Below are 27,583 nucleotides of genomic sequence, written 5' to 3'. Positions count from 1 at the left end.
TGACACATCTTGGTATCTGTCCCTGTTGGCACTTATAGGTAAACCTTATTTTTTTTCAAGCTGAGTACAATGGCACAATGCGACTATATTTATAATTAGAGCCCTTAATGATGCACACTTTGATGGTTTATACACTTCGATGGTTTATTTTTGTTACTAAAAACAGTGCTGTGAGCAATATCCTCAAATACCACAATGGACTCGTGCAAATATAGCTGTGGGGTAAATTGCTAGTAATAACTGGGTTGGAAGCTACACATGCTTTATGTTTTGATAAATATTACCAAATTGCCCTCCACAAAGGTTCTTCCAGTGAATGGTCGAACCACCATCTGTATGAGAGCAGTGGCTTCCTTACGCGGGTCTGATAGGTGGAAAAGGCATTGCACTCTTGCCTTTATTTTACTTTCTTTATATGGACATGTGAACACCTTTTCATTGTCTTTTTTTTTTTTTTTTTTTTTTTTCTGTTTCTCTGCAAATTGCTGGTTCCTGTCCGTTCTCATTTTTCTCTGGGTTATCTTTTCTGGTTAGAAAGGGAAATAGTCTTGCCAGACCTATTTTAAATTTTTTTTTTCAGTTGGTCAGTTATTCTTCAGTGGACTTTGTTATGATTTATTTTTCTGGATGGTAGTTGTAGATGTATGTAATTTTGATTTTTTAAATCTATAATTGAGTGGGCTTTGTTCTGTAATTTAATGTTTTTGACTAAGTACTACATTTTTAGGGCTTTAAGAACAAACTAACAGAAATGGCTACCCATTGAGAAGTCTTGCTCTTTTTTTTCTTTCTTTTTTTTTTTTTTTTTTGAGATTTTATTTATTTGATAGCACAAATGGGGAGTGGCAGAGGGAGAAGCAGACACCCCACTGAGCAGGGAGCCTGATACGGGGGGTTCTATCCCAGAACTTGGGATCATGACCTGAGCCAAAAGCAGATGCTTAACCACCTGAGCCACCCAGGTGCCCCAAGATGTCTTGCTTTTACCCATTTTTATCCACTCCATTCTAAAGCAACCATATATTTTAGTTCTCTTTTTATCCTCCCAGTATTTGTGTTGCAGATATGAATGTTTGTATTCTCCCCCTTTCTTAAATGAAAGACCGCAAATTACATTATTCCATACGTTGGCTTTTTTCACTTAATTATGTCTTGAAAGCTTGTCCTTGTCTGTATATAGAAAAACAGCCTCCTTTCTCCCCCCTTATACCTGCGTGGTATTCATGTGTACAAGGACCATGGTTCAACTTACACAGCCCCTTACTGAGGAATAGTTGTGTTGTTTCAGACCTTCTGCTATTACAAGGTAGCAATAAGCCTTACCTGTAGGACATTTCTTGTGAGTAGAGGAATGGTAGTTTCCTATAAAATTTATGAATCCAAGGGTAAATGCTGATGGGTTTCTACAATTTTGCACTCTCACCAGCAAGGTATATTGGTATGCCCATTTCATCACACTTTTGCCAGCAAAGTGTGTTTTAGACTTTGAGGTATTTGTCAATTTGATAGACTAGAAATGGTATCCAATTGTAGTTTTAATTTATATTTCTCTTAGCTTAAGATTTCTTTTCATATTTGTACCTGCTACTTGTACTTCTTTCTTCTAGTAAGCTATGGGTTATTTTTCACACCTGAATCTTGACCAATATAGAATTTATCCTGTGACAGTATAAAATATGAATATGAGGCTATTTTTTCCAGCCTCTCTTCTTAGAAAGCCCCTCACTCCCTACCTCACTGGCTCGAGGTGCTGTCTTTATCAGTTTTTAGATGTGAGATTCTCTCTGTACTCAGGTCTGTTTCTGCATGTTATGCTCTGTCTGATTACTTACGTTTATACCATCAAGTTGGCGTTGTCTTTCTGGGTCCCGTGGCATTGTTGATGTCACGATTCATGTATCTCCAGTTCATTTTGGGACTAGGATTAGGTCTTCGGTGAGAACTCTTGCATTTTTACTTCTATTCTCACTCTGAGCTTGCTTTACTAGCCGATTGGGGCTTTACTATTTCTGGGATACACAACAACTTTTCATTTTTCTCCCAGACCTCAGGTGGCATTGTCTTTGGTCTCACTTCATTTTAACAGATTGAGACTGTGATATTTATACCAACATATTCATGAGTAGCTACTTCTGAGGCAAAGACAGATTGAAAACATCAAATGCACATTTTTATATTGCTCCTTTTCAGGAGCAGCAAACAGGCACTTCTTAGGCAAAACATGGCAGGAAAGAAATGTACCTTGTGGGGTCTGCTGTACGACATTTGTGACGGTGCCCGACAGAAGAGAAGAATATGATGAAATGAGTTAATGAACTTCAGCTCCCTGGCTGTGCCGAAGGGAAGTTCTATAGTCACTGAAGCCCCATTGATGGTCTACACACGTATTCTCCACAGAAGGAGTCAGATCCAGAGGGGAGATGGAAGCTGCTTTGGGAGAAAGTAAGTCGTCCCTACATCCTTTTTAGCCTCCTTTCCCGGTAGGAACACTGTACACCCACCTGGGGTGTTGAGATTTGGCAAGGTGATCCACAGTTGTGATTTTTTGAATTCCAACCCATTGGCCTCATATTTCTTCTGCCTTGTTTCCGATTGTCAGCACTGGCTGTCCTCCAGTTTGATTTTACCACTAATTGTGTTGCACGTTACCGTACCGAAATGAATCAAATCAAAATGCTTTTCCTGGAGCATTAGATAAAGCAGGCGAAGGTTCCGAGTAATGAGCAGATGCTGCTAATGCAGGGACAGTGGGGACCTTGCCAGGACTCCATCTGCTCCACGCTCGCCTGCCTCTGGCCCCGAGCCACAGCATTAGGGAAGGCGGTGTGCTCGAAACCCACTCTCCGTTCACAGAGTTTATCTTGAAAACTCACTGTTTGGTGAGAAATGAGATTACACACTTTTTAGGTGCAAAGAAGTTCTCGTTTGTCCCTCAAAGTGGAGAGGAGAGACCAGACACCGCGCATATTAGCATGCAGGAGCCGAGATGGAATAGCCAACGGTTGTCTCTGTGTGCTGCCATGAAGCAAGGCAAAGTGGCTTATCCACTTCTGCAGCACTCCCAGTGCAATTGTCTGAACACACACATGCTCCATTGTCCGGGGCTGTGCCCGCCCTGGGCCCGAGTGACTATGATTTCTCATTTACTGGCGTAGTAACAATGAATGGGAGGAGTGGGTCTCTCCAGGCTTCTTTTTAGCAGAGAACAGTAGGACCATGTTTTAGTTAGATGGCTATGACAAAGAGTAGGTGCTTTTAAAACTTCATAATTTTATGTTTAATTTAAAAAAGACAGTTCTTTGATAGTTTTGCTTATGTCTCTTCTTTGTATGATGATGGTGACATTGGAATATAATGATATAACCTTTGAATGTAATACTATACAATAAACAATATTCTTCACCCCCCAATCAAGATAGAAGTTTTACAAGAAGTTTAACATGCTAAAGCATTGCTTGGGAGATGGCTAAGACAGCTGGGTGTGGGTTGTGGATATGACTTTTTTTTTTTTTAATTGCCAAGGCCTGCCTTTTCTGGTCATTGTTCTCTTAAAAGTTTCAACAACCAATTTTTGCTTGAAACCTTTGCCTAACCTTAGGTCTGGCAGACTTACTTAGGTATTTGACAAAAAAAAAAAAAAAGAAACAACTTTCTGATAATCCCAAAATACCAGGTATAGTCCTTATAAAAGATAGGATACCTTTATAAACATGAACAATGAACAGTAAGAATGCTCATGTTTTAAAGGTGCTCAGAGTGGAATTGAACACTGAAATGCAGAGATGGTTCTTTTGGTGTCAAAGGATTTGAGGAATTGAACTTTAAATTTGACTACCATTTGGCATGGTCTAGAGTGCTAGACTGTGTTTCATACATAGACAGGCTATGGGAACTATGCTTATGTGATGGAAGTGTTTGAATAAAAACTTTTTTTTAAGTTTTTCCATTTTTCAGTAAGAAGAATTTGAAATTATATTTCATACTTACTTCTGTATGCTTTGGCCTGAATATGTGTTGTATCTATGTATTAGGGCAGTGTTCCTCAAATGGGTGTCCAGAGAGAGAATCTTGAGCAGGAGCTGTGAGATCTCCAGGGAAGTTTGTTGTTGTTGTTGTTGTTTAAGATTTTACTTATTTATTTGACAGACAGAGATCACAAGTAGACCGAGAGGCAGAGAGAGAGAGAAGAGGAAGCAGGCTCCATGCTGAGTAGAGAGCCCAATGTGGGGCTCAATCCCAGGACCCTGGGATCATGACCTGAGCCGAAGGCAGAGGCTTTAACTCACTGAGCCACCGAAGCACCCCAACTTGTTGTTGTTGTTTTTTTTAAATCTGTATTTTTATAGTAATCTAAAAAAAAAAAATCTGGATCCTTTGACCTTGTAACTAAACCATGCAGCATGATCTCAGTATTTGAATTTGCATTTTGTATTCACAGGCAGTTGGTACCAAGTGATCACCTACATGTCTTGTGATTGTTTTTCATGCTAAGGGGTCCACAGATGATTTTTTATTTTATTTTATTTTATTTTTTTCCCACAGATGACTTTTTATAGAGGTCTGAAAGCTCTCAGATTTAAGAAACACTGAGGAGGGAAGTTCTCAATTTCTACGATTACTGCAAATTTTTTTTTAAATTTTATTTATTTATTTGACAGATAGAGATCACAAGTAGGCAGAGAGGCAGGCAGAGAGAGAGGAGGAAGCAGGCTCCCCGCTGAGCGGAGAGCCCGATGTGGGGCTCCACCTCAGGACCCCGGGATCATGACCTGAGCCAAAGGCAGAGGCTTTAACCCACTGAGCCACCCCAGGCGCCCCACGATTACTGCAAATTTTTTGATGTTACTACTGAAAATAACTTGAAAAATGTTTTTTCATGCAGAAAGTGATACATTGAATTTATGTTATGAGATTTGGTGTTAATCTTCTGGTTTACTGGGGTGGTTTTACTGAAAACTGATTTTTAATAATATACTTTTGATGCATAAATTCAAAGTAGCTATCCAGTGTTATTAGGGTTGAGGTTAAAAATGGAAAGGACCAATGAATAGATTTATGTTATGAGATTTGGTGTTAATCTTCTGGTTTACTGGGGTGGTTTTACTGAAAACTGATTTTTAATAATATACTTTTGATTCATAAATTCAAAGTAGCTATCCAGTGTTATTAGGGTTGAGGTTAAAAATGGAAAGGACCAATGAATAGCACAGAGTATTTTTGTTGAGGGATAGTTTAGACTAGAGAAATAAATTGTCCATGTTCTTAAATGTACCTAATGAAATCCACACGTGAATTTTTTTTGGAGGCTGATAAGTCAAATTTTCAGTGCATGAATTTAATTTCCCTTTTAATACCTGCAGTTTTGATTGTGGCATTTATTCTATACTAAACCCTAGGGCTCTGTTAAAGCAGAAGTAAACATATTTGTGGAACGTATTTTTGTTTTAAAAGCAAGATGTGTCTGCCTGTCAGCCATCTCAGTCAAAAAGTCATTAAGCAAGCTACAGTGGAGTAGGAAGGCAATGCTGTGGGGCAGGGACAGGTGGAGGAGGGAGTCTGAGTGGAACAGTGTCCTGGCAGGTGTGGAAGGTTCGAGACATCCGGGGAGATTGGGCAGATAAGTATATTAAAGGTAATGGAAGCCAATTTTCTCACTATTGGAGAAGGAAGTTACGGGCATGGAAAAGGGCTATCCAGATGAACCCTGTGGGGCTGGATTGGAATAGAACGTGTTGGTGTGGAATTCCTGATTTTCATATAGATAAGTAAATAGAGGTATCTCTATGTTTACATGTAAGCATGTTCATACATGTCCTAGCTTCATTTGCTGTGAAGGTATAGAAGCAGCAATAGTCCAGTAGCAATGAGCACAAGTGCTTGGATCTTAAAAATACCAGTCTTGGGGCACTGAGGTGGCTCAGTCAGTTAAACATCTGCCTTCGGCTCAGGTCATGATCCCGGGGTCCTGGGATCGACTCCCGGATAGGGCTCCTTGCTCAGCAGAAAGCCTGCTTCTCCCTCTCCCCCTGCTTGTGCTCTCTCTCACTGTCTCTGTCTCTCTTTCTCTCTCAAAAAAATCTTTAAAAAAAAAAAAATAAATAAACAAATACCAGTGTCCACTAAAAGGAATCAGAGCTGCTTGGCAAAGAGGCTGACTCCAGGGCTTGGGTAGGGAAAGAACAAAATAATCCTGGAACATCCTATTGTACCAGGAAATACGGAAGTGCTTAAGGAATAATGGTGACATGTCAAAAGAATACAGAAGCCACCTTGAAGGTAGCTTTAAAGAGGTCAGGCTGGTCTTTTTGTGGGATGTCCTTCAATTTGGGTTTCTAATACTCCTCACGATTCAACTCGGTTATGTGTTTTTGGCTGAACTATCACAGAAGCGATTCTGTGTTCGTCTCAATGCATTCTATCACGTAGCACAAGATGTCAGTTTGTCCCATTACTGATGTTAAATTTGACCGCTTTATTAATTTGGCATCTGCCAGGCGTCTTGACTATGAAGTTACGTTTCCCCCCCTTACACTGTAGTGTAATTAAGGTTCAGCAGGGAGATTCTTTGAGACGTAATATCCCATTCCTTATCTTCTTCTCCTCTGCTAGTTTCAGCATCCATTGATTTTTTTTTTTTTGGTCTCAATTATTGCCATTATAACTGCCAATTAGTGATCTTCTAATTCCACTATTCCTTCTACATTTGTTAGGTAACATTCTATGGTAAATGTGTACCTCTGTTACTGTCATGATTTTGATACTCAGATTGCGCCAGATTTGGTCAGTTGTCAAACTCATGAAGGTTAAAAAAAAAAAAAAAAGAAAGAAAGATAAACTATTCCAGGTTGAAGGACATAAGGCAGCTGAATGCCCTGTATCATCTTGGATTGGATTCTTTAGCTATAAAGGACGTTACTGGGACAAATGGCAGTGGGATCTGAATAATGGGTATATAAAAGTTCTTGTAACTTTTCTGTAATTTTCAGATTGTTTCAAAATAAGTTAAAACTTTTGTTTCTGATTAAGATGAAATAACAGAGACTAGATTTATCCTCTGCCTTAAACTGGAAAACTGGACAGAATGTATTAATGGTTTTCAGACATTAATCTCTAAGAGATCAGTCTTGGGCTGTTTTTCAAACAAGAGGAATCCTACAATTATACCAGCTAACCAGCTGGAAGCAACCCAGTACAGGGAAAGGGAACCTGAACAGATAGATCCTGGACCTCATGTTGAGGAGACACCAAGAGGTCAAGGAAGCCAAGGTGGAAAGAATTTGTGGGCCAGAGTATCAGGGAGGAGGGAGCTGCACAGAGTGAATTATACAGACCTAGAGGGACTCCTCTGTCTTTGAGTACAGCTTTGCCCATGTTTGAGAAGAAATACCTGAGAGCAGGGAAAGAACCACCTGAAAGAAGGCAGATCAGTTTTTGAAGCTCACACAGGGCTAGGAATGGTTTGTATCCCCACCAACCAGCATGGAAAGACCTCACTCTTATAAGGCCACTGATCCCATCCGCAGGGCCCACACGCAAGACTTAATCTAATCCTAATTACCTCCCAAGGCTCCATCTCCAAATAGCATCTCATTGGGGGTTAAAGCTTCACCCTGTGAATTTTGGGGGGAGACACAGACATTCAGTCCATAACACCAACACTAAAGCTATTAAATTCTTTTTAAAGATTTTATTTATTTTAGAGAGTGAGCACGAGTGCACGATCAGGGGAAGAGCAGATGGGGAGAACCTCCAGAAGACTCCATGTTGAGCAGAGTCTGAAGTGGGGCTTGATCCCAGGACCCTGAGCTCATGACCTGAGCCAAAACCAAGAGTCAGAGGCTTAACTGACTGAGCCACCTAGGTCCCTAAAAGCCATTATTTAAATATGAATATACAAATAGGTTTAAAAGTAAAAGGATGGAAACTTATACAGTGCAAACAGAAAGCTGGAGTGGCTACGTTACTTTCCAACAAAATTTTAGAACAAGGAATATTAGGGATTAAAAGGGGAATTTCGTAATGATAAAGGGGTCAGTTTATCAAATGGACATAGTAATCCTACATATGTATCTCCTAACACAACTTGGGGGTTTCCTGGATGGCTGAGTCAGTCAAGTGTCCAACTCTTGATTTCAGCTTAGGTCATGACCTCAGGGTCATGAGATCAAGCCCCACATCAGGCTCCATGCTCAGTGGGGAGTCTTCTTGAGATTCCCTCTCCCCCACTGCCCTTCCCCCTGCTTACGCGGTCTCCCTCTCTAAAATAAACAAAATCTTAAAAAAAAAAAAAAGTGAAACAAAAGCTGATAAATTGAAAGGGGAAATAGATAAATTCATAATTATAGTGGAAATTTCAGGCACTTTTATTTCAGTAATTGATGTAAGTAATTGGTAAGGTCATATAAGATTGAACAACATTGTCAGCCAACTTTACCTGATTGGCATTTATAGAACTTTCCACACAACAGCTACAAAATACACATTCTTTTCAGGTAGCTTCAAAATGTTGGCCAAGATAGAGTATGTTCTGGGCCATACAATTAGTTTCAGTAAATTTAAGAGGATTGAAACCCTGCAGAATATGTTCTCACTGAAAGTACATTTTTCAACAACCATGAAATTAAAGTAAAAATAACAGAGCTCTGTAAAATCTCCAAATATTTGGAAATTAAACAATGCATTTATAAATAACTTATGAGTTAAAGAAGAAATCAAATATTTTGAACTGAATGAAAACAAAAAACCATATATCAAAATGTATAGAATGTAGCTAAAGCAGTGCTTAGAGGGAAATTTAAAGCAATAAATGCTGAAATTATAAAAGTTTCAAATCAATGATATAACTTTTCACCTTAAGTAGAAAAAGAGCAAATTAAAATAAGCCGGAGAAATACAGTAATAAAGAACAGGAATCACGGAGATTGAGAAAATACTACAGGAAAATCAAAGCTAGTTCCTTAAAAAAAAAAAAAAGTGACAAGCACTAGTCAGAGTGATTAGGGGGAAAAAATACCAACGTCAGGAATACAACAGAGGGGACATCCTTATAGATCCTACAGTTGTGAAGATCCTACAACTGTGAAGAAGTGAAAAATTATGAACAAGTTTATACCAGTAAACTTGATCTCTTAGATGAAGTGGATAAATTGATTTTCTTTGAAAGATAAACATTACCAAAATTCACTTAAGAGCTAGAAAACTCGAATGGCTCTATTTCCATTAAAGAAATGGAATTTGTAATGCAAAATTTTCCTATGAGGAAACCCACAAGCCCAATGACTTTACTGGTGAATTCTACCAAGCATTTAAGGAAATAATACTAATTCTGTATACTCTCATAAAATAGACTAGGAGGCAACACTTTTCAACTCAACCAATGAGACCAGCATTATCCTCCTATCAAAACCAGATAAAGAAGAAAAAGAACAACTAGTGTATGAAAACAAGGAAACTATAGATCAATATTTCACATGAACATAGATGTAAAAATGCTTAACAAAATACTGTAAAACTCAATCCTATAATATATTAAGAAGATAGTAAATCATAGCCACTTAGGATTCATCCAAGGAATTCAAGGTTAGTTTAACATTTGAAAATCAGTTCATCATATTAACAGACCATAAAAGAAAAACCTGATGGTCAACTCAGTGAAACACAAATTTGATGATTAAAAACTCTTAGCTGACCAATATAGAAAGGAAACTTTCTATGAAAAACCTACAGCTAACTTCGTATGTAATGGTAAAAGACCATGCTTTCTCAAAACTCGAAACAAGGCAAGGATGACCACTTTTACTACTACTGTTATTTTAAGCATTGTTCTGGAAGGCCTCCTTAGCACACTAATGCAAGAAGAAGAAAGGTATACCGATAGGAAAGGAAAAAGAATAATTGTGGATAAATTGTCTCTGCATAAAATCCTAAACCATCAACCAAAATGTTACTAGAACTAAAAAGGATCTTTAGCAGTGTCATTGTGCATGAGGTCCATATGCAAAAGCCAGTTGTATTTTTTCAAGTTAGCAGCAAACAGTTGGAAAAATATAAGATAATTGGTGATTAATTCAGCAAATGCCAGCGAAATATGTGTAAGACCTATGTGCTGAAAACTATAAAACACTGAGAGAAATTAAATAAAGCCCAAATAAATAGTTATATTCATGGATGGGAAGATTGAATGCCGTTTAGATGTCAGCTGTCCCCTCGTTGACCTAGAGATTCAGCCCAAACCTAACCAGCATCCCTACTGGCTTTTTCTTTTTTTTCTTTTGGTGGAAGTTGATAAGCTGATTCTAAAATTTAAAATCTAAAGGAATTTAGAATCTAAAAATCTAAAAATGCTGTGGACCAAGAATAGTGAGGAATGGTTTTGAAAAGAAGTAGAAAGTTGGTAGAGTTACCCTACCCAATTTCAAGATTTGCTGTGAAACTGTAGTCTTCAGAACAGGGTGATACTCGGCCTAAGGCTAGACCAGTGGAACACAATAAAGTCCAGAAAAACCCACCCACTGATTTTTTTTTATAAAGGTGCCAAGGTCATCCAGTGATGAAATAATCATCTTTTCAACAAATGATGTTGAAAGAGCTATCTCTAGGCCTTTTCATTCCTGCTTATGAACTTCTACTCTTACATCATGCCATCTACGAGTTAACGCAAATGGATTATAGACTTAAGTATAAAACCTTGGGACAAATTTCTTAAGACCTAGAAAGCACAAATTAGAAAAGAGAAATGTTAGACTTCACCAAAAGTAGAAACCTTTGATCATGAAGATACTAAGAAAAGGAAGAGACAAGCCATAGACTGGCAGAAGATATTTGCAAAACACATATCTGATGTATGATTTGCATCTAGAATATATAAAGAACATAACTCAAGTATAAGAAGACAACCAACTGAAAGTGGTAAAAGTTCATCAGGAAAGGACAGGGTCTCTGAGGTGTATTAAGAGGAACAAGAGTGCTTTCCTGCTCACTTCTACATTTGAGTGGTTGATCATCAAGAACAGAGAATTCCTCTGGTGGTTCCGTGGCCACTGGAACACATTTAGTTATTGAAGTTTTATATATATATCATATATATATATACACATATGTATATTTTATATATGTATATATATATTATATATATATTTTTTTTAAGATTTCATTTTTTTTAAAGATTTTATTTATTTATTTGACAGATCACAAGCAGGCAGAGAGGCAGGCAGAGTGGGGGAGGCAGGCTTCCTGCCAAGCAGAGAGCTCGATGCAGGGCTCGACCCCAGGACCCCAAGATCATGACCTAAGCTGAAGGCAGAGGCCCAACCCACTGAGCCACCCAGGTGACCAAAGATTTTATTTTTTTATTTGACAGAGAGATAGACCACAAGTAGGCAGAAAGGGAGGGAGAGGGAGAAGCAGGCTCTCCACTGAGCAAAGAGCCCAAAGTGGGGCTCGATCCCAAGACCCTGTGATCATGACCTGAGCTGAAGGCAGCCGCTTAGCCAACTGAGCCACCCAGGCACCCCTTTTTTTCTATATTTTTAATTCTAAAATAATCCTTCAGATTATTTCAGAAGAAATCTGGACCTATTTTCAAAGAGATCCAAAAGTGGATATTGTACTATGGGATCATAGTGGTAGTAGATATTGTATATATATATGGGATCGTAGTGGCAGTAGACATGGCCAAATATAGTTGCTATGTGGACTCTGAATTGTTCCTCCTTCCTTGCTTTTAACTTTGCTCCCGTATAGGACTTAAAACCCAGGATCATGCAGCATTACAAAAAGAAATTCTTAGATAAGCAGCTTTCCCCAACCCTTTATTCTAAGGCTATGGCACACTTTTCTGTATATTTTTAAGAGCATATGACCTTTGATGCAAAGACCTGGACTAGCTTATTCTACTTCCTGAGTTGGAAGTGTATATTGTGCTACCCTAGTAACATTAAATATAGCTAGTGCCCATATCTTGGTTTCTAAATATCATTAATTCTTCAGTAAAAGGAACCAGTGCTAGGGGAGGCAAGTACAGGATGAGTCTGGAATATCTTGTGGGTCCAGAAAGTAAGAGTCTTAAAAAAAAAAAATGGATAGCAGAGGAAAGGGGGAGGCTCTATTTATAGGACAGCGGAACCAAATTGGAGTTCCTTCCCAACAGCAAAATCAGGGACAATTTGAGCAACAAAATATAGTAATGGATTATAACCTATAAAATAAAGAAGTAAATATAAACCCATCCTGATAGAAATAAATAATTGAATAAATAAAGGAGAAGAGACAGCTCTTCTTTACAGTAGCATTTTCTTAATGAATTTGTATATGGACAAGTGTGGTGAAAATAGAAATTCATTTGGCAAGCACCACAATAATTGTTGCAGGCAAGAATCATCCATGGATGCTACAATTAGTATGATGAGAAATAGGATATTTGCATAGTTGCAAATTATTTCTCCACTAGAGAAAAATAGTAACTTTATAATGGAGAAACCTGACTCTACCACCTAAACCAAGTGGTGAAAGTTACCGTTACCAGCAATGAGAAACTGACATCATGTACCTCGCGATACATGGAAAAGGCATGTTACTTCTGTGCTGTTTTTGCCAAAATCCATAATCTGATTTTATTTTTTTATTTTTTTAAAAGATTTTATTTATTTATTTGACAGAGATCACAAGCAGGCAGAGAGGCAGGCAAAGAGAGAGGAAGGGAAGCAGGCTCCCTGCTGAGCAGAGAACCCCATGTGGGGCTTGATTCCAGGACCCTGGGATCATGACCTGAGCCCAAGGCAGAGGCTTTAACCCACTGAGCCACCCAGGCGCCTCCATAACCTGATTTTAAACATGACTAAACATCTTGTTCTATTAATCAGGGTACTTAATTTTTTTGAAGACAAGCATTTTGGAAGATAGGTGTGTTATGAAAGTTTTTGTTAGTGTTTTTCCCCCCTGTAGTTTAACAATATAAATGGATCTGTTATCTCATTATAATAAAAGCCTTTGTAAAAAAAAAAAAAAAAAAGACTAAACAGACAACTGAGAGATCTTCTACAACATACATGGTCAGTACTTTTCAAGGGGCAGGGGCAGGAAGGACAAGATAGACTGAGTAATGGTCTCGGATTAGAGGAAGGAGACAGGACAATTAAATGCAACATGGAATTCTAGATTGGATTCTGGACCAGGAGGAGGATGTTAGTGGGCCATTTAGTAAAATGGGAATAAGGTCTGTAAACATCTTGTATCACTGTTAATTTCTTGACTTCCATCATGCTTCTGTGGTTATGTAATATGTTAACCCTTGGGGAAGCCTTGTGAAGGGTATATTGTAACTTTTGTATAATTTGTAGGGCTTCTTTTATAAGTCTGAAATATTTCAAATTTTTAAAAAATGTTAGATCATTAAACAAGATTAGATTCTTTTTCGCATAGTGATTTAATGCCATGTTTTTATGTTAAATAATTTTTCAGGAAAAAAAAAATGTGCCTGCTCCGTTTCTGTTTGGCTGAATTGGGAAACTGAATTAGATGAGATTAAGGTCCTTATTCTTCCGGTGGTGGTTATACAGTAAGGGATTCTCAACATACTTTGTTTCTCTGTCTTGCTGTTTATCTTTGGGCTCTTCCCTCCCCCTTTTATTTAATGTATGATGGTATGAAATGGTATTCCATTTCCAAAGAATACTTTTTAAAGAATGATATAGCTATTTTATTTTAAAATGTCAATATTTAGCAGTATGGCAGAAATTAGTTTTTTAGGCCACTACTTAAAACTTATGATAAACAAGTTTTGTCAGGTTTTTTTTTTAAGATTTTATTTATTTATTTGATAGAGATCATAAGTAGGCAGAGAGGCACGCAGAGAGGGAGGGGGAAGCAGGCTCCCTGCTGAGCAGAGAGCCCGATGCGGGGCTCGATCCCAGGACCCTGGGATCATGACCTGAGCCGAAGGCAGAGGCTTTAACCCACTGAGCCACCCAGGTGCCCTAAAAGTTTTGTCAGTTTTTTATATAAGATGTGAAAGGGACATATGATTTCACTTATATAGAATTTAAGAAAACAGAAGAGCATAGGGGAAGGGAGTGAAAAATAGATGAAATCAGAAAGGGAGACAAATCATGAGGCTCTTTTTTGTTTTTAATTTTTTAGTTAACATATAATGAATTATTTCCCCAGGGGTACAGGTCTGTGAATCGTCAGGCTTACACACTTCACAACACTCATCATAGCACATACCTTTCCCAATGTCCATCACCCAACCACCCTATCCCTACCCCTCACCCTCCAGCAACCTTCAGTTTGTTTTGTGAAATTTAAGAGTCTCTTATGCTTTGTCTCCCTCCTGATCCCATCTTGTTTCATTTTTTCCTTCTCTACCCCCTATGACCCCCCCTGCCCTGCCTCTCAAATTCCTCATATCAGAGAGATCATATGATAATTGTCTTTCTCTGATTGACTTATTTCGCTCAGCATAATACCCTTTAGTTCCATCCACGTCATTGCAAATGGCAAGATTTCATTTCTTTTGATGGCTGCATAGAATTCCATTGTATATATATATACCCTGTCTTCTTTATCCATTCATCTATTGATGGACATCTAGGTTCTTTCCATAGTTTGGCTATTGAGGACATTGCTGCTATAAACATTTGGGTGACTGTGCCCCTTCGGATCACTACATTTGTATCTTTGGGGTAAATACCCAGTAGTGCCATTGCTGGGTCATAGGGTAGCTCTATTTTCAACTTTTTGAGGAACCTCCATGTAGTTTTCCAGAGTGGCTGCACCAGCTTGCATTCCCATCAACAGAAAGGGTTCCCCTTTCTCCGCATCCTTGCCAACATCTGTCGTTTCCTGACTGGTTAATTTTAGCCATTCTGACTGGTGTGAGGTGGTACCTCATTTTGGTTTTGATTTGTATTTCCCTGATGCTGAGCAATGTTTAGCACTTGAGACTCTTAATGCTAGGAAACAGACTGAGGGTTGCTGGAGGGAAGGGGATGGGGTAACTGGGTGATGGACATTACGGAGGGCGCGAAAGTAATGAGCAGTGGGTGTTATGGAATACTGGATGAATCACTGAATTCTAGCTCTGAAATTAGTAATACACTGTAAAATAATTGAATCAAAAAAATTTTTTAAAAGATCTGAAAGGGAGATCTGGTTTGCCAAATTAAGTTTAGGGGGTAAACAAAGTCTGAAGTCTGCTAGTCTTTTTTTTTTCTTTCTTTTCTTTTTTTTTTTTTTTAATATATAGTTGGAGACAAGACTGTTCACCTTTATTTGCCAAAATAAATCTTGTTTTTTAAACAAAGTTTAGTTTCATTTATCTGACCAAGAAAGTAAAATACAACATAAAAATTTTACTTTGTTTAATCCTAAACTATGTCCACAAGCTGATTAAATATTAATATATGCTTACCTCCCTTAGATTTTTTTTACAAATAATTTTTTTAAAGATTTTGTTTATTTATTTGATAGAGAGATCACAAGTAGGCAGAGAGGCAGGCAAAGAGGGGAAAGCAGGCTTCCCGCTGAGCAGAGATCCAAATGTGCCTTTTGATCCCAGGACCCTGAGATCATGACCTGAGCCCAAGGCAGAGGCTTTAACCCACTGAGCCACCCAGGTGCTCCTTGATTTTTTTTTTTTTTTATTGTGTTATGTTAGTCACCATACAGTACATCATTAGTTTTTGTTGTAGTGTTCCATGATTCACTGTTTGCATATAACACCCAGTGCTTCATGCAATTTGTGCCCTCCTTAATACCCATCACCAGGCTCACCCATCCCTCTATACCCTTCCCTTCTAAAACTCTCCGTTTGTTTCCCGGAGTCCATAGTCTCTCATGGTTTGTCTCCTACTCTGATTTTCCCCCTTCATTTTTCCCTTCTCCTGTTGTCCTCCATGCTGTTCCTTCTGTTCCACAAATAAGTGAAACCATATGATAATTGACTTTCTTTGTTTGACTTATTTCACTTAGCATAATCTCCTCCAGCCCCATCCAAGTTGACTCAAGGTGGATCTGTGGATCTGGAGTTCAGAGGAGAAATCTGTATTGGGCTTTTACAATGCCTCACTCCAGGGAGCAGAGAAGGAAAAGGGAGAGCCCTAGTTTAAACATTAGAGCCCTCCTGGCAGAACCCACCTGCACATGGGCAGATTTGCCTTTGGATTTGATGCCTAAGTGAGATGTGAGATTATCTGTTGTCCCCTTTCCTTCTCATTTGGTATAACTCAAAGCTAACTGTGGTGGTACTATAATCTGAATCTTCACGTATTTTTTTTCTACTTTCCATTTGAGCCATTTAATACATTTATTGAAAGGGAATTAATTGATATTATGATTTCAGGATATTTTGAGGATTTGGAATGAGATTTCCAAAAGTTGCAAAATGTCATTGCTGGAATTTTCATTGTAAATCTGTTCTGCTAATGCACTTAGTTTGCACGGTAGCTACTGAAAACATTTGTAAAACACCAATTCTGCATCTCTACTTTTCTTGTGATGGCTTTTCAAATTGTTTTTAAAAATCCTTTCATTAGGGAAAATTCAAAATACACAAAATTGGAGAGAAGAGTCTGATGACTCCCCATATACCCATCCCTCAGCCTCAGTAGTCATCAGTGTTATTGTAATTACATGTTTTAAATATTATGTGGTTATATCACTTAGTAAGTGGAACCATTCTTGAAGATAGACATATTTTACTTTTAGTAACAAAGAGCATTTTTCAAAATTTTTTTTTAAGATTTTATTTATTCATCAGAGAGAGAGAACACAAGCAGGGAGAGAGGAAGAGGGAGAAGCAGGCTCCCTGCTGAGCAGGGAGCCCGATGCGGACCCTGAGATCATGACCTGAGCCAAAGGCAGTCACTTAACCCACTGAGCCAACCAGGCGTCCCACAAATAGCACTTTTTTTTTTTTAAGATTTTATTTATTTATTTGACAGAGAGATCACAAGTAGGCAGAGAGGCAGGCAGAGAGAGGGGGAAGCAGGCTCCCTGCTGAGCAGAGAGCCCCATGTGGGGCTTGATCCCAGGACCCTGAGATCATGACCTGAGCCGAAGGCAGAGGCTTAACCCACTGAGCCACCTAGCTGACCCACAAATAGCACTTTTTAAAAGAAGAGAAAGAACAAGGAGGCTAAGACTTACTGAATATCACTCTTGGCCTAGACCCAGTGCTGGGCTCTCCTGCACCTGTCTGGACAGGGAAGTGGTGGCAATGTCACAGACTCCTTTGGAGTTTAATTCACCTTAACCCATCATTGAGTCAGCAGTAGAATTTGTATATCAGAATTAACTATTGATTGCGAAATTATGTAGATTGTGATTGGAAAAAGTAAAAAAAAAGTCTTGTCACTAATCTTATTAATATCTACAAAGAGGTATATGCATATTATAATAAAATTTTTGATACAGTATTACATGTGGAAAAAATTCAAATTGTACTAGAAGATGTGTAGTGAAGTATAAGTGTTCTTTCTCCATCTTCCACCACTTGCCCCCTGAGTTCTCCAGTACCATAGTCTCTTCTCTAGAGACCTCACCTACTACCAGTGTCAGATATATCCCTTATTATGTTTATGTTGCTCAGTTCTATTGTAGGAAAAAATTGGCTAGAGTTAGTGGTTACATGCACAGCGATGTCTCTTTCACATTCTCTGCCTTCTTGGCACTTCCCCTTGTAGAAGAGCTGGTCCAGATGCTTCCCCCATCAATCTGTTTTTCCATGAGTTTGTTAACTGTAAATTCTTCTATTTAGTCACACTGTCCTCATCTGACAATGTTATTTGACTCCTTTTCAATTTACTGTCTTTCTTTTTTTTTTTTTTAGGTTTTTTTTTTTTTTTTTTAGTTTTAAAATGTTTTTCCTCTCCCTTGACCTTAAGACTACTAAATATATTCAGCTCGCTTGCTTCTTGACTCAGTATCTGCTTCAGTGATCTCCTGTCTGGTTGCTGATTTGCTTCTGCCTAACCAGGCACTTTATTAGTCCAGGGGCCCATTCAGATGCTTTTGTGAATCTAAAATACAGCTTCCAGAATGCTTCACATTTACTGTTTTTCTCTGTAGCAGCAGGGTTCAGCTTTAAGGTTGTGTTCAGCCGCAGTGTTGAGCATGGACATGCACGGTAGATGCTTTTTCTTTTTCAAGACCATCTGTAATTTAGCCCCGCATCATGACCCTTGATTGCACTGATTTTAGCCCCTGCCCCCCAGCCACCTCTTCCATAAAAAGTAAAAGTTGTTTTGTCCTTTCAGACCTAATGCCACCTTTGCATCTCTGGCCTACATTTCATAATGATGTCGTATGGACTTAATGAAGATGTACACATTGAGTGAATGCAATGGGTGGATAGATCTTAAATCTTTGTTAAAATGCTTTTTCTTTTGCTGAGGAATCTCTTTCGATATAGGCAAGTGTTTATGTGCTGGAAATGGAAGTTACCAACTGTTTCTATAGTTTCATTCACTGTCTCTGAACGGCAGGTAAATGACCCTGCCTGCTTGCCTACCGTAGTTCCTCTTATCCGTGATTTCACCTTCGGCAGCTTCAGTCGCCCGTGGTCCACAGCGGTCTGGAAGCAGGTGCTGCTCCTTCTGATGTGTCAGCAGGTCAAGAGTAGCCTAACTGTCCATCACAACTCCGTCTCCTCACGTAGGCCTGTTATCATCTCACACCATTGCAAGAGGAGGGGTGAGTTCAGTCCAGGAAGATGTGTTAGAGACCGCATTCACATAACCTGTCACGGCACACTGTTATAATTGTTCTCTTTCAGTATCATTGATCTCTTCCTATGCTTCTTTTTTTTTTTTTTTTAATAAATTAAACTTTATCAGATGCATGTAAAGGAAAAAACATCAGAGGTATGTAAAGGAAAAAAACATAGTACATAGTGGGTTTGGAACTGTCCATGGTCCAACATCTCCTAGGGGTCTTGGAACGTATCCCCCACAGATAAGGGGGGACTGCTGTGGTAAGAAGCTGACGTGCCCCAAGCTTAGGTGTTTACTGTGCAAGCTCAAGAGGATGGGAACTCATGGCTGAAATAAGCTCTAATCAAGGAAGCACTAAAGACCGCCAGACACTCTATGGTTCAAGAGGTGACCAGCCTGTGACTTTCGGAGCTGTTAACCTGTTTTAAATTTTATGGTGTGTAGAAAAGATCAAAAGGGAGGGGCAGTGCCAATTGTGTGTGGTGGTTTCCCCCCCGCCAAACCAGTTCAGCAGTTATTTACCTTTCAAGCAATTAACATAATTACCATTATGCTAAAAAGTAATTTTGGAAAGTTCTGCCCTGAGCTCGTATGACTCCACCGGGACAGTTTTAGTTGGGACTTATCTTTTTGATGGAAGCCTAATTGCAATTTTGGCTTTGTGCACACAAACAGAAGCAGCTAATTGTTTAGGCAAATAGCAGATTAATTTAAATATGCATCCCTAATAAAACAAAAATGGTATCCATTATGGTCCTTGTTCCCATGACGAGGAATATAAATATTCTGTGTGAGTACCATTAGGCAGAGGTCTTAAGGATTGTCGACATTATTTCACAGTGGTAGCACTTTCCCGATATCGAGTAATCTTTACAAAAGCTAACATAAATCAGTTTAAACTCATTTAGATCCCATTTCCACTATGTGCAGTTTCATTACCACACTCTGGCTGGCCTCCTCTGGGAGGTGGGAGGGGCACGTTGCAAACTGGCATGGGTGCCCATCCGCAGCTGCTGAGCAGGGTTTATGTCTCCTCCGAAGACTGGCCGTCGTTACTCATGTCATCGTTAACGACTGTTCCTAGTCTAGGGTGAGCTCGGAGTTCTTCAGCCCTGCTGCTGCTTGTCGAGGTGGAGGGTGCTGAGCCCATCGAGCAGGTGGGACTGCCAAGCCCCACTCCTGTCTCCTTGATTGGGCTGATGGCCCTCGCTCATTGTGCTCTTCCAGATTTTCTGAGAGACCTTTTTTATTCTTTTGTCTGCATCCTTTTCATATTTTTCATGAATGAGGCCGTATTGTTGGGAGCTCAGCGCTACCTCGGAGTTAAACATCTTATCCAGCTATTCAGGTCTTGTCAGGGAGAAAGAAAGACACCTGCTCTTCTTTGAGTTTTCCCGGTGTGGGGCAAATGAGAGCTGTAAGCTCTGGCTCTTAGGGATTATGTCTTGTTCAGGAAATGATAGCAATGACCTGCTTTTTAAGTCACTACTGAAGAACTATTTAGACCCTCCCTTTACATTTGCTAAGGCCTTTTGTTTTACCTTGGCCTGGCTTGCAGGATAAATGTAGTAGGCACTTTTTGGGGTATCTTCTCGCTCCAGTGAACCTCCTTAGCCTCTGTAGGAGTGGGCACATTCATAGGTTTTGAATTAGTCTCTGGCCTCGGTTGGGCAGGAATGGGGACTGTGGGCTCTGGGGACAGCTAATTCACAGACTAGGATGAGCCATTTGGGCCTCACACTTTAAATCTTGGTTGTGTGCTTGGAGTAGAAGACCTGGGGCACCTGGATGGCTCAGTCATTAAGCCTTTGGCTCAGGTCATAATCCCAGGGTCCTGGGATCGAGCCCCGCATCAGGCTTCTTGCTCAGCAGGAAACCTGCTTCTCCCTCTCCCATTCCCCCTGCTTATTTTCCTTCTCTCGCTGTTTCTCTGTCAAATAAAATCTTTAAAAAAACCCCACAGAGTGGGGAGGAGCAAAAGGTGGTTTGTGGGGAGAGAGGAAAGAATGAAACAGTTGCAGAGAGAAGTGGAGGCAAGATCTGTGGTGCACCCAGGAGACATACACTGCGCTGGTTCTGAATACCTCCCTAGTCCCTGCTTCAGATTCCTTCCAGTCTTCAGCTCTCCTTCATGCTCTTGGGTTCCGTGAAACAGCTCCATTCCTATTCGGTTGGCTTCCCTTAGGTATTTAAGTGAGTTTCAATGGATTTCTGTTTCTTAGAACCAAACATCTCTCACTAAAACCCAAGACAAACATTTGGCAAACCTTTATTGATAGGCAGCCAGTTTCATCAGCCACATCATCAGTGGTGTTCTAAATTCACTGACTCTGGGAGTATGGGAGAAAAAGGACACAGTTCTGCCACTTCAGAAGTCCGCACACTATCAAGAGCCAAATCCCCATCATTGCTGTTTCTGTGATATAAAACTTGGCCTTTCAAATGAATTTATATCAGATTTTTAAAAATTATCACCTATTTGACAAGTGACTATATTTGGCTCTGACAGGCCTTGACTACTTATTCCTTAATGTCATGTAGTGGTTGTGCACCCAGATCAGCTGGAAATGTCTGGAAAAATGAGCTGTCCCTTTGGGGATGTTAAAATAATCTGACGATGTGACAAAAAAGTACGTCTTCCCATTGCACTTTGTATTTTCTGCTGTGTGTTTGGTTTCTCTCAGAAGTGGGTTTTATGAGACTAGGGGTCATATCTTTTCTGTTTGCCCCCGGACAAGATGCTTGGTAGAAGCCACGAGAATGTTTGCAAAATGCAGTGACTTTCTTGCTCTATTTTGTCTTGTTTGCTGTGATTTCCCTGGTGCTGGAATAGTGGCTGGCCCAAAGCAGGGGCGTAGCAAACAGTTGTTGAATGTGTCGTTGCATCAATTCCCTTTTGGCTAAATGTTGGTTAACAGGGATGACAATCAGCTACAATATTGTAGGACATTCTTGTAATTCCTGTATTCACTGTTCAAGTCCTTGTAGTTTTGAGGTTGTAAAAGTAGCCGTGGTGTAACTGTATTAACTAATAGATCATTTATAAAATCAGCTTCCTCTCAGACATCTCTCCTTATTCGCTGCTGTATCTCTTCCCGCCCACCCTGCCCATGTGTTTTTGGGCCAAGTGTCTAGCAACACAGTTGCAAAGTGGAATTGCAAATCTTGCAAAAGCGGCAGGAGTTAATGTTAGAAGTGATGTTGGAAGAGCACTAGAGGTGGTAATTACATGGGTAATTACATGGGTACATATAAGGGGCAGCTTTTTCTTACTGTTTAAGTCTCTTTTAAAGATAATTGCCTGCTTATGCAAAAGTAATAACAATGTACGTGGGATTCATAACATACATAGATATAAAAAGTATGACAACAGTAACACAGAGGCTGGCGGGTGGGAAGTGCATTGTGGGGAAGCTCTGATGCCTCACACGAAGTGGGCCAGTATCACTGGGAGCTAGACTGGTAAGTTAAAGATGAACGCTAAAACCCTGTTTCAGCCACTGAAATAACACAACAGAGTTTTAGCTAATGAGCCAACAAGGGAATTAAAATGGAATAAACATATACTCAGTTAATCCAAATACTCAGTCTAAAAGAGAAGATGGGAGCAAAGAATAAGAGGGTTAAATAGCAAAATGGTAGGTTAAACCCATTCCTGTCCATAACCACATTAAAGGTAAATAGTCCAAACAGTCCATTTAAAAGAAGGACTAACCATATGCTGTCTACAAGAAATTCATTTCATACATGAAGACACATGGCAAAGAGGACAGAAAAATATATACTGTGCTAATAACACTGTTCAGAAGAAAGCTGGAGGCCTATATCCATACCAGACAGAGTAAATCTTGGAGCAAAGAATAGCCGTGGGTAAAAAGGGACATTGCGAACAGCAAAGGGTCAATTCATCCACAGGAATAACCTTAAATGTTTATGCATCTAAAAGTGGTCTTGGAGGACTGTGCCGTTGACAAGGAAAGGTCTAGCCAAGTTTTACACTTCATAGTTGAAGGAAGTAGAATTGACACACGATGACACTATAGGCATTCAGAAAAGAAGAATGTGGCCATCGAATTGAGGGAGCCCTAGAATCGTTTTCCAGAAAGACCCTTCTTAGAATAGCTCTGGAAACTCAGCCTTGCAGCACAGGCTATTTTCTTGCATAGGATTCTGTTGGAATAATGATGCCAACAAAACCGAGTAGTTGATTAATAATGAAAAATGTATCTATAGATAAACTCCATGTGTGCTTAGAATGAGCTGTGGTTGAGGAACTTCCACATTTGGCAGAAGCAGGCAATTCTATATCATTTACTCATGGAGCTTATAGTTATTTTATGCGCTGTAGATGCAGCCGCACATCCTGCATTTTCCCAGCTAAATCCCAGCCCAGCCTCGTCACATACCAAGTGGCTTGGACCAGTTGTTTAACCACTCGGAGCTTCTACTCTTTTGTAAAATGAGGATAATAGAAGGGAGCACTCAGAGGAGACAAATGAAAGTGTCTGAATACTCAAAAGCTTTCTGCAAATTACAATTTTTATTTCTCATTCCTAATTATTGTGATGTCTCCAAACAAATGCAAACAAAGGTAATGTCGAAGGATTGGAACATGGCTATCTTCTATTTAATGGGTAGAGCCATTGGCATTTTCTGCAGTGTATCTGCTTCTTCTGAGTCAGAGTGGAAAGAATTTGCCAAAATATTTGCCAGGGGAATGTGTTGTGGAGCCTTTTGTGATCTGCTTATCCCCTGAGTTTATCACAATTCTTAGAAAAGAACACTGTTTTCTGTCTGAAGCAACATTTAACTTGAAGAAAGCTCTGCTTTTGTTTGGAATCACCTACTTAGCCTACTGACAGTTCAAAAGTCTTGCAAAGCCGCCCACATGTGTTATTTTCTTCTGCCTGTATTTATCTAGTGCTCAGTGATGCCTTATAGTAAGTTCCTAAGTTCAAAGCATGTGCCATTTACAGACAAAGTGCAAGGCAAGAAACAAGAAAGATGGGAAAATGGATTGCAAAGAGAAGAGGAGTGAAAAAGCTTTATCTGTTTTGGGTAATAGGAAGTTATAGAAACTAGGACTGGATTTTAAATGACCACCAGAGGAAATTTGTGTTATTAATAGATACAATGTACTTAGCAACATGGCAGGCTTTATAGAACACATAAAAATAAAAGGTAAAACTGGTTGGCCTATCTCCAGCCTTTTTTTTTTTTTTAATATTCTATTTATTTATTTGAGAGAGAGACATTGAGAGAGAGCATGAACGAGGAGGAGGTCAGAGGGAGAAGCAGACTCCCGGTGGAGCTGGGAGCCCGATGCGGGACTCGATCCCGGGACTCCAGGATCATGACCTGAGCTGAAGGCAGTCGCTTAACCAACTGAGCCACCCACGTGCCCTATCTCCAGCCTTTTGTGTAGTTTTTCTCCTTTCATGTGCACGAGGGTCCTGTGCGTAGGTAGTGTTACCTTCAGTTTTAGAGATGAAGAGACAGGCTCACAGCTTCAAGTAACTTGCCCATGCCTTTGGCTAGCAAGTGGTAGAGCTGGATTTGAACTCAAATAAGCACAGACTGTGTTATTTCCATACAGTCATTTCTCAGTGAATTTTGAAAAATTAGTGGGAATTGGAACCTCCAGCATGAGGCAGACAGTAATTATTTTCTTGAGAGGAAATTATTTTCTTTGAGAGAAAAGAAGTGGATAGGACTAAGGGGCGCCTGGGTGGCTCAGTAGGTTAAAGCCTCTGCCTTCGGCTCAGGTCATGATCTCAGGGTCCTGGGATCTAGCCCCACATCGGGCTCTCTGCTCAGTAGGGAGCCTGCTTCCCCCCTGCCCCCCGGCCTGCCTCTCTGCCTACTTGTGATCTCCCTCTCTCTCAAATAAATTTTTTTAAAATTTATTTTTTTTAAAAAGTGGGTAGGAATGATAAAAAGAATTTTTTTGGCAAGAAAAGAATAAATGGCACACCAAATGCAGAAAAGTTTATAATTTTTTTTAGATTTATTAATTTTAGAGCGTGAGAGGGATGAGGAACAGAGAGAGAGGGAATCTTAAGCAAACTCCCTACTGAGCATGGATCCCCCAACACAGGGCTCAATCTCCCAATCCTGAGATCATGACCTGGGCCGAAATCAAGTCAGACACTTAACTGACTGAGCCACCCAGGTGCCCTCAAAGTTTATATTTCTTTCTTTAAAAAAAAAAAAAAAAAAAAAAAAAAAAAAGATTTTTGTATATTTAAGGGAGAGAGAGAGCACAAACCAGGGTAAAGGCAGAGGGAGAAGCAGACTCCCCACCGAGAAGGGAACCCAGTGGCCTGACTCCAGGACCCCGGGATCATGACCTGAGCCAAAGGCAGATGCTTAACCATCTGAGCCACCCAGGTGTCCCTAAAGTTTGTATTTCTGATAGAAAAGTGTAAGTTCCTGCAGATGACTGGTGCTCAGGCTCAAGCGTATATCCCAGAATTGCTGTTCCCCCAAATCCGCATTTCTAAAAGCCAGCAGTGGATGCTGCCCCTGCTGCTGCTGCTTTTAGCCTGGGGACCACACTTGCATGTCACTACTCTAGACTATTTGAGGAAGTTGGAGGCATGGCCAGTGTGTGTAAGAGGAGTTCATCTGGGTAGCAGCATTCAGGGAGCTGGAGAGATGTGTGTAAAGGTAGAAATCAAGGTTTTTAACAAGTGTGGGATAGTCAGGCTCATGTTTTATAATGATGCGAAAGAAAGCACCCCTGTTCCCAGTGGCTGGAAGAGGGTTGTGTGTGGAAGGATGAAATACAAGAATCTTGTAGAGTGTAGGTTAATGGCTGTTTTCAGATCTGGCAAGCATCTAGAGCAGTGCCCTGTCTATAACATGCTCGATAATTATTTGCACGATGTCTCACACCTGTTAGAATGGCTGTCATCAAAGACCAGTGATGACAAATGCTGGTGAGAATGTGGGGAGAAAGGATCCCTAATGCACAGCTGGTGCGAATGGAAATTGGTGCAGCCACTGTGGAAAACAACATGAAAGTTCCTCAAAAAAATGTAGAACTACCAGATGAGGCAACAATTCCACTTCTGGGTATTTATCCAAAGGAAATGAAATCACCATCCCAAAGAGCTATCTATACCCCCTGTTCCCTGCAGCATTATGCACAATAGCAGAGACATGGGAACAACCTAAATGTCTTTTGACAGATGGATAAAGGAAATTTGGTATTCATATACAATGGAATACTATTCAGCCCTAAAAAGAAGGAAATCCTGCTATTTGCAACAATATGGGTGAGCCCTGAGGGCATTACGCTAAGTGAAATAAGTCAGAGGAAAAACAAATACTGTATCCTCTCACTCCTGAGTCTAAACAAACAAAAAACCAAACTCAGCACAGATTTGTGATTCTTGGGGTGGAGGTAGGGGAAATGGGTGAAGGTGGCCAAAAGGTGTACAAACTCCCAATTATAAATAAGCTCTGGGGATCTAATATACAACATGGTGACTATCATGAATACTGTATTGTATATTTGAAAGTTGCTGAGAGAAGGTCTTTTTATTTTTTATTTTTTTAAAGATTTTATTTATTTGACAGAGAGAGAGAAAGCACAAGCAGGCAGAGCAGCAGGCAGAGGGAGAAGCAGGCAGTCGCTTAACCGACTAAGCCACTCAGGCACCCCTTAGAGTAGATCTTAATAGTTCTAATAAAGAAAGAGAAATTTGTTAACTATGCAAGGTGATGGGTGATAACTAAATTTTGATCATTTCACAGTAAATGCATGTATCAAATCATTATGTTGCTAACTTAAACTGATACAATGTTGGATGTCAGCTGTATCAATAAAACTGGGGAGTAATTGTTTGTTGCATGAATGGACAGTTAGAATGAAGAGTTCTGTATGTTAGGGACGCCTGGGTGTCTCAGTTCAGTGTCTGTCTTCAGCTCAGGTCACGATCCCAGGTTTCTGGGATTGAGCCCCGCATTGGGCTCCCTGCTCCTCGGGGAGACTTCTTCTGCCTCTCCTTCTGCCTGCCACTGCCTGCCACAAGTACTGCTTGTGCTCTCTCTTTCAAATAAATAAAAATAAATAAAATCTTAAAAAAAATTTTCCCCATATGTTAGAAATATTTAAGGGGAACCTGGGTTGCTCAGTTGGTTAGGTGTCCGACTCTTGATTTCAGCTTAGGTCATGATCTCAGGGTCCTGAAATCCAGCCCCATGTGGGGCTCTGCACTCAGCAGGGAGTCTGATTGAGATCCTCTCACTCTCCCCGTGCTTGCGTGCTCACGCTCTCTCTCTCCTCTCTAAAATAAGTAAAATCTTAAAAAAAAAATTGAGCAATTGATATATATCCTTCCATTCTTTTTTTAAGTCTTTCTCATAAAAACATTTTCTAAAATTTTTATTTTTGGTCAAAATAATTTTGGGAAAAATCTTCAGAATATACAAATGATATACAGTAAAATGCCCTCCTGCTCTTGTCTCTTCTCCTTGGTTTCTTTCCTTCAAGGCCAACCATTGATAGTTTCTTGTGTATCCTTCCATACACAGGGATAGTCCTCGTAAGTGTGTGTCTGTGTGTGTCTGTGTGCGTGTGTGTGTAAATTTTTAAAACACAAAAGTAGTATAGCATACTATACCACTATTCTGTCCTTTACTCTTTTTCGTTTAGTAATACATTTTGTTGATCATTTCATATAGCTTATATATAAGGCTGACTCAGTCTTGTTTAACTGGTCATTTTATTTAAATTTCAAACTGTGGTGGGCATTTAGAGAGCTTCTGATCTGTTGGCATAATTAAAAACATTACAGTGACTGTCCATATACATTTGTAATTTGGTAGTTATTATCAAATTGCCTCTATAGAGTTGGGTGAATTAA

The 27,583-nt window shown here is 39.7% G+C and overlaps 1 protein-coding gene across 1 annotated transcript in view; it reads left to right on the top strand.

The window, feature by feature from the left end:
- Positions 1-27,583, top strand: part of FBXW8 (F-box and WD repeat domain containing 8) — a 121,364-nt gene that overhangs the window by 53,462 nt on the left and 40,319 nt on the right. The gene's annotated exons all lie outside the window — the stretch shown is intronic.

This window comes from Lontra canadensis, unplaced genomic scaffold, assembly GCF_010015895.1.
Source record: "Lontra canadensis isolate GAN:19392208 unplaced genomic scaffold, GSC_riverotter_1.0 scaffold58, whole genome shotgun sequence".
Taxonomy (NCBI): Eukaryota; Metazoa; Chordata; class Mammalia; order Carnivora; family Mustelidae; genus Lontra; species Lontra canadensis.
The sequence above is the reverse complement of the archived record's forward strand: the minus strand, read 5'-3'. Positions and strand labels throughout refer to the sequence as shown.